The following is an 8055-nucleotide window of genomic DNA, read 5'->3' as shown; positions in this document are numbered from 1 at the left end:
GCATAAGATGAAACAAACAAATGCCATTAATATACTTGAAAAATTGTATTTTATATAAAATCAAGCTTGACGACAATATTCTGACTGCGTTAAAATTCTGCTGTTTAAATATTATAACCTGTTCCAAAACAAATTTACTTATTTGATTTATAATTAATAAAATTATTAGTAGTTGCTACTATTCAAATTATATATAGTCATTTATTGTTAATTATTTTAATGTGCTTATCACGAATTCTTCTCCTTTTTTTTTTTTTAAATTGGATTATTGACCTATCTTCTGACTAATACGCCAAGGCACTTCGGCTATGATATATGTTCTCTATGTACCAGCAGAAACGAATACTGGACCTATGAAGGAAAAAAAAATAAGTTTTATTCTTGTCCTTCACCCTCCAGAAGGTGAAGGATAGCAACAGAAGCTTAGTGACAAAGTCAAAAGAATGTCCTCAACTTTACTCTCGTGTAAGAAAGATGACGTCATTGTTAACATTGATGATATTTGTTCACATTCTCAATGTCAAATTTTCTCAAAAATAAGCTCACAAAAATAATTCCGGGTATTCTTTTAGTGATAATAATTTATAGTTAAAATCATTTCACTGATAAAATCACGCATATTCCATTTTTTTAATATAATAGCTACTTAAAAGTATTATAATTGTGTGGGGGGGGTTGCATATATCATATATGTTTCTATATTTTAAAAATGCTAATATCATGGATGAGATGATCTTGGGAAGAGGGGAGTGGGGTAGATGCGTGTGTGCATCTTACTCGTTCCCAGCTACAGCGTTGCTGTTGTGACTGCAGTATATGACGTGCATAATATTCACTCATGATTCATCAAATATTTCAGCTTTTTTTTTTCTTTTCAATACACTGTTGTTTGTGTACTCAGCTTAAAAGAAAATAAGAAGAAAAACAAAATGAAAGGCTTCAAAAGAGACAATGCAAATACCCAAGAGGATACGGAAAACAAAATAGACAACCTGTTTTTTTTTTTTTTAATCATATTTTCATTGACTTTGTTGTACTCTTTGATAGGGTCATGATCTTTAGTTGGAAACTTAAAAATGCCAATGTTTGTATGACCAGTGCAGAATTCTATATTCATGTGGCAATATACGTCACATGATATGCCAATGTCGATGAAATGTATACAAAATAATGATTAGTTGGTGAGTAAATCCAGCAAAGGCAGACTCTCCAGTATTTTTGTGCAGTAATTATCATTTTTATATTTATAAACATTATAAGGTGTATCAAGTTTTCGAAAATTATACCAAATTTCTAACTGACGATGTAGTTTCAAAGTTCTTCCAAACATTACGACCCTAAAGACTTACATCTTTCTCAACACGTCAAGATACTGCAATTTTAACATGCGATTCTTATCCAGGAAAAAGTAAAGAATTGTGTGTAGAAACTTCAGGAGGTGTAACAAATTCTAAACAGGATAAACACATACACAACATCGATGATATATTGTAAGAGAGAGTGAAGAGAAATGTGCTTGGCAAGACAAGACAGTCCATGGAAAAACTCTTGGGAAAGCAAAAACGTTGTGAAGTGGAAAGCATATATATATATATATATAGTTGTTGTCTTGCTAATAGAGGCCAGATTCATCTAGCGCCACATTGTAACCTGGAAGGGCAATGCCCGGTCCAAAGCAATCCAGCAAACCCCAGATAAGACTTAACGATCAAGGTGTGTTCAATGGGGGGATGAGAGGACCTAGTGATGTCCACGAGAACAATTCCCATATCGGGACACCACTGCTCTGTTTCCCGCCAACCGCGCAGTCCAATTGCAGGGGATTATCATACTCATTGGTGTATATAAACAGAAAGTATGGACACAAGAATCATACCGCATATCAATATTCAAGACATGGAATCAATACAAATATAAATACTAAACTCCTAATGCATTTTCCAAGACTCTAAAGTTCAGTTCAATACGATATCCGCATTGGAGTAGAAACATATAAATCTTTCCCACGCAATCCACTTATGTTCCGTTAGCTTTTTCTAAGAGAGTAGAGAACTGCTATAATTCTAAGAGTATTGTGCTCATAGGACTGCGAAAAAAAAAACCTACAGGTTTTTGCTCCTTTCTTTACATCGTGTAAAACTTCATGTTTTACCCAAAGTGCTCTAGAGATAAACTGAGTGAATGCAGAGCTTGGAGTTCGCATATGCTATTCAGCTACACCAGAAGACCTGTACGTTTGTAGATGAAGCATCAACTCCACAGAGGAAGCTAACATGTTTCAAGAACTGTTTTGAATGAAGACAGTTTGTCAAACAAAAAACATTTATTATCAAAGAGAAGCAGTGTAAAAAGGGCACACCCGAAAAGGATGTTGGAAGAGTTTGTTAGCTTGAATAACTAAGCATAGGCATCTCCGATCCGCAATCTAATGTATAAATAGACGGTAGCTTCGAATTTTGTATGGTCGTGTGTGTGTGTGTGTGTGTGTGTGTGTGTGTTGTAGGTCTCAAGTATTTTGAAAATGGCTGCAACACACACAACTCGTACGTTTAATATACTACTAAATTCATAAACTCTATGAAGAAAAAGGGTATTAAATTCAAAACGTGGCTTCCAGGACTCGTTGTCTGGAACATCCAATCTAATGATTTCTCAGGAATTCTATTAAGACACTCATAAATCATGTTTTCATAATGGCGGGGAATTCTGTCCATGTTCTGGTTCTAGAAACTGCTGAAGCATGTTCAGATAAACAGAGGTGGGGGGGGGGGTCTTTACCTGCAGCTTCAACAGTTAAAAAAAAAATGCAGTAAGCCACGAATCCTCTCATTCACGTCAAACATCAGTTTCAGTCGTATCTCACTTCCACACGTAAAAATCAGGTGACTTCACTATTCGAAATATGGCAGTTATGTCACTTTACTTTTCTGTGCATATAGAAAGCCACTTTATTAATACAGACGTGTTCCCTGTCTCCCCTCCCCTTGTACACCACTCACATCCATATTATGTATTTCATGACAAAATTTCTTTCCCTAAAGTACCTTCTACTGACTTTAAGAAACATTGATGTAAAGCGAAAGAATGAAATCCTTGAAAATCAATGGCTACAATAGAACAAAAATCAAAATTTGAATCTGAGACCCCTGGATACAGTAAGCGAAAAAACATTTACAACTTAGACATAGCCTTCCACTCTTGTCACTGTTGATGTTGTTTTACAAACGTCTAGATAGCAACACTGCAGTGGACATTTTGCTGAGTTACTCTTAGGATCAGTAGTCCCTGTACGGACATAATATGCATGAAATACAAGGTCACAAGTTGTCTAACTACTGAATTTCATACACTATTAGTAGTGTAATTTTTTCCGCTAAATGCAAATGTATTGTCATATTTCAAAATGTCGAAAACATTATTACGTGTTTCTCTGTCATACAGATTTTTTTCTTTTTTTCTTTTTTTGTTGTTTGTTTCTGAATAATGTACGTTATCTATAGTAAATATACAAAGGAGCTTTCAATTGTTAACTCTCCGACAATGTTCAGCAACTATGGTAATACACTATAAATTTCATAAATGAACGAATTTTTAGAAAATAATATTTTCCATTTAAATTCATCGAAATTTTCCTCTTCATCAGTCTGATAGATCAAGGCCTCCTCAAATGGTAAAATATTTTTAACAGTGTAACCCAATAACACTTTGCTCTCTTTTATTTATTTTTTGCTTGTCATTGTTGAAATTGTCCTTGCAGACGATGTGTGTGTGTGTGTGTGTGTGCATTATTTCAAAATATGACCTTTGACTTTAAAAAGAGGAAGTAAGTGTTAGTGGGCTTCTCCCGAGGTTACTGGTGATTAAAGAGGGTCACCTGCATCATGATGACCTAAAACTGAACCTTCGTTTCGTATTGCACACTGGACAGAAAGAGAGAGAGAGAGAGAGAGAGAGAGAGAAGGGGACAGCAAGTAAATTCTTTTATCATTCATAGTAAGTAGTTATTTCAACGTAACAAAGATATAAACTGATTTTATTGGACCTCACATATAATTCATATTTCTTGATTTCGTGGCCATCCCATGAATGAGTTCTCCGTAACTTTTACGATAATGTTTGACATTGTGTAAATTAGCAGGAAGATATATCCAACCAAACAGCTTTGATTTCAATGAAAGATTTACTGATTTTATTGCCACAAAGTATGCAAAAAACTTCCACTGACTTCATGCACTGGTGGGAGGGGGGAGTGCTTGAGGCTGTAAAATCGTGGCACGCATGATTAACACACTTTTAGAGAACTCCACCATCACGGATTCTGTGATAAATGAGCGCTCGAGGGCTTAAATAAAGTTATATATATATATATATATATATAATTTAATTATTATATATATTTTAATATATATGTATATATTTTTTTTAATTCTTAAAACACAAAAGAGAAAGGAATAAAAGGAAACTATTAAATATTCTGAAACGATGTATCATTCCGAGAACTGTGTCGCTTTGACGCAAGATAATTCAATTATCTCAGGTTTGGCCGATGTGAATTATGCAAGAAATTTTCCTTTAAAAAAATACTAAAGATTTTAGTTCACACTGAAAACAAAAGATGTTGTGTGGGAGACATATACGTGTATAATTCATACTTCTAGATTTTTGGGTCATTCAATGAATGAGTTCTCGGTAACTTTTACAGTATATACATTATACTGTAAATTAGGGCGAGGATATAGGGGATATGTTCGTCCTAAGAACAACGCATTTCCAATAAATTCGAAACTTGGTTGATGGACTGGTGTGTGTGTGTGTGTGTGTGTGTGTGTGTGTGTGTGTGTGTGTGTGTGTGTGTATTTATATATTGTTTCCACTTTACAAGAATGGTCTTGTAAAGTGGAAACTGAAGGTTATGACCGATCAGTTTCACACCATAAAGGAAGCACTGATTGCACCATTTTCGTACCTAGAAATTATCTTCTGTTTTGACTAACTTCCGAGTTTTCTTTTTCCTCTTCCGAATCATATGCTAGAGAGGGAATTCGTTTTATGAATCATGCATTTTACTGCATTTTTTATAAACTAATCTGAATATTTATTCCTATTGTGTCGTAAATTCGATTTTGTTAATCGCATAAGTGCAAATTTTATCACGGTCCTCATTGTTCGGGTGTTGATGGATCGATTTAATAACGAGATGTTTTGTTCAGTAGATATTCCCTCCTGGAAGAGGAGGAACTTGTTTTAGTGAGAAGGCTGTGCCAAACCTCTTAACGCTTCTACACAACATGAAACTGAATCAAAGAGAATCCTGTTGAATCCGCGTACTGCGACTCTAACAGGATCTTTTATTGTGTTTTAAACAATATGAAACTCTAGCAGACAAATAATCGGTCCGTTTTCAATTAGTCAACCGGGCTAACATAAAAATAATTGTGAAGTATTGTGTAGGAAAGTCAGAGTAGAACGTTATCTGATAGAATGCATTCTCTATCAGATATCGATTACAGACAGATTAAGTAAACTATCTATATGAAATGGTTTTTAGTCCCAAAGACAGTGAATTTTATTTAATTTCAGAAGTGATTTACTTCTCCAAAGAAAAAGGTCTCACGTTACATGGTTTACTTATATAAATATCTTTGTCAATAAATTAACTGTAGTAAAAAAGAAGTTCAAACTACTTTTGTTCCTAATTAAGCAAGTGAAGTTTTGCTGATTTTTTTACGATATTAAATATTAAAAAGCTCACTTGAAAACCAGGCATGTATTCGTGTTAAATTGTTGTATGCAGTTCTAGTGTGAATTGCCTGAGAAAGAGAACTGTCACGATGGGAGTAGCAATAAAAAAAGTTTGGAGTGGTACATCTCAAAGAAATGATTACGTAATAAACTGTACCCTACTGTGTATGACTGTAAAAATAAATAAATTTCAAAATTTGACTTATTAAAAAAAAAAAAAAAAAAAAGGCAGGACTGGATAGATATATGAAAACATTTTAAGATACACGGGTTTCATTTGAAATGTAAATCAGCTATCTCTCTATTTATGATTTTTGTTTCTTTCCTTTTAGTATAAAGGTAAGAATATTCATATGAGTTTAGAAAAAATGCAGTGAAAATGCATGATTCATAAAACGAATTCCCTCTCTAACATATGATTCGAAAGAGGAAATAGAAAAGAAAAATAGGAAGTTAATCAAGACAGAAACAGAAGATAATTTCTAGGTACGAAAATGCTGCAATCAGTGCTTCCTTTGTGGTGTGAAACTGATCGGTCATAACCCTCAGTTTCCACTTTACAAGAATCATCTTCCCCCCCCACACACACACACACAAAAAAAAAAAGGAACCAGTCCATCCAACCAAGTTTCGAACTTATTGAAAACGCGTTGTTCTTAGGGCGAAGATATCCTTATTGTAAAAGTTACCGAGAACTCATTCATTGAATGACCATAAAACCTAGAAGTTTGAATTACATGTGATTCCCTATAAATCATGTTTTGCTTTCAATGCGAACTGAATTTTAGTTTTCTTACTGCTGATTGCTTGTATAAATCGCATCGTACAAAAGTGAGAGAATTTAGTTCCAGGAATTACATTTTGCTTCAGAATATTTAATATTTTCCTTTTATTTATTTCTTTTTTGTGTTTCAAGAATTAATATATATATATATATTAGGTTGTGATGAATAGGGCCTCGGATGGCTTATAAGAGAACGGATTTTAGGTAGTGTAGTGAAAAACGTCTTGATATATTGATCTAAAATATCCGGGTGTATACAAATTATGGTGCGATTGTAATATTCCTTACTTTGGACAGACTAACAAATCTATTGAACTACGTATAGAAGAACATAAGATAGACATCTCCTGTAAAAGATCACATGCATCGGCGCTATCCAGTCATGTTCTTTTCTCAAACAATCCTCATGATGATCTACAAAGTCATTCAGTTTGCTGGGATAAATCCGAAAACATTTTTCGCTGCAGTGATGAGTTTGAAAGGAAAATCGTGGAATCCAGGGAAATCCTCCTTAATCCTGAACATTTGAACAGCAATTTAAATTACAACATCCCTGATAGCCATACTGCAGTTGTTCAATACTGGCTTTCTCGAGAACTTACAAGCATGCACGCAATAGACAATGGCGCGTTGGAATAGAACAAATTGAAAAATACAACGTTTTTTATGTCAATTATGTATTGCATTTTTGCCTGTAATTCTCAGTTTTTTGTAACTTCAATTTTTATTATTGTGTTCTACCTTTAGTGGATACCTGATGAAGGCTGTAAAAGGCTGAAACTAGTCGTATCATTCTCATTAAAACTTAATATTTTATCTCGGTTTAAAGTCATTAAATATCTATTTAAAAAAAAAAAAAAAAAATATATATATATATATATATATAACAATTTATGCAAGCCTTAGAGTGTTCGTTTATTACAGAACCCCTGATGGTAGAGGTCTCTCCAAGTGTGTTTATCATTCGTGCCACGATTTTACAGCCTCAAGCACCCCCAACAGTGCATGAAGTCAGTGGAATTTCTTTTGCATACTTTGTAGCAATAAAACCAGTAAATCTTTCATTGAAATCAAAACTGTTTGGTTGGATATATCTTCCTGCTAATTTACTCAATGTCGAATATTACTGTAAAAATTACGGTATTGGTCGAAGAACTCATTCACGGGATGGCCACGAAATCTAGAAATATGAATTATATGTGAGGTCCAAAAAAGTCAGTTTCTATCTTTGTTACTTTCAAATAACTACTTACTCTTAATGATAAATGAATTTACTTGCTGTCCCCTTCTCTCTCTCTCTCTCTCTCTCTCTCTCTCTCTCTCTCTCTCTCTCTCTCTCTCTTTCTGTCCAGCTTGCATTACGAAACCTAGCTCGGTTTTAGGTTATCACGATGCAGGTGACCTTCTTTAATCACCAGTAACACCGGGAAAACCCACTAACATTTACTTCCTCTTTTTAAACCCAAAAGTTGTATTTTTAAAAACAGTGACATGCAAAAAAATTAAATAAATCGAAATGTTCTTGGGTT

This window comes from Typopeltis vanoorti, chromosome 1 (genome assembly GCF_054136105.1).
Source record: "Typopeltis vanoorti isolate ZY-2024b chromosome 1, IOZ_Tvanoo_1.0, whole genome shotgun sequence".
NCBI lineage: Eukaryota > Metazoa > Arthropoda > Arachnida > Uropygi > Thelyphonidae > Typopeltis > Typopeltis vanoorti.
This window is presented reverse-complemented; position numbering follows the sequence as displayed.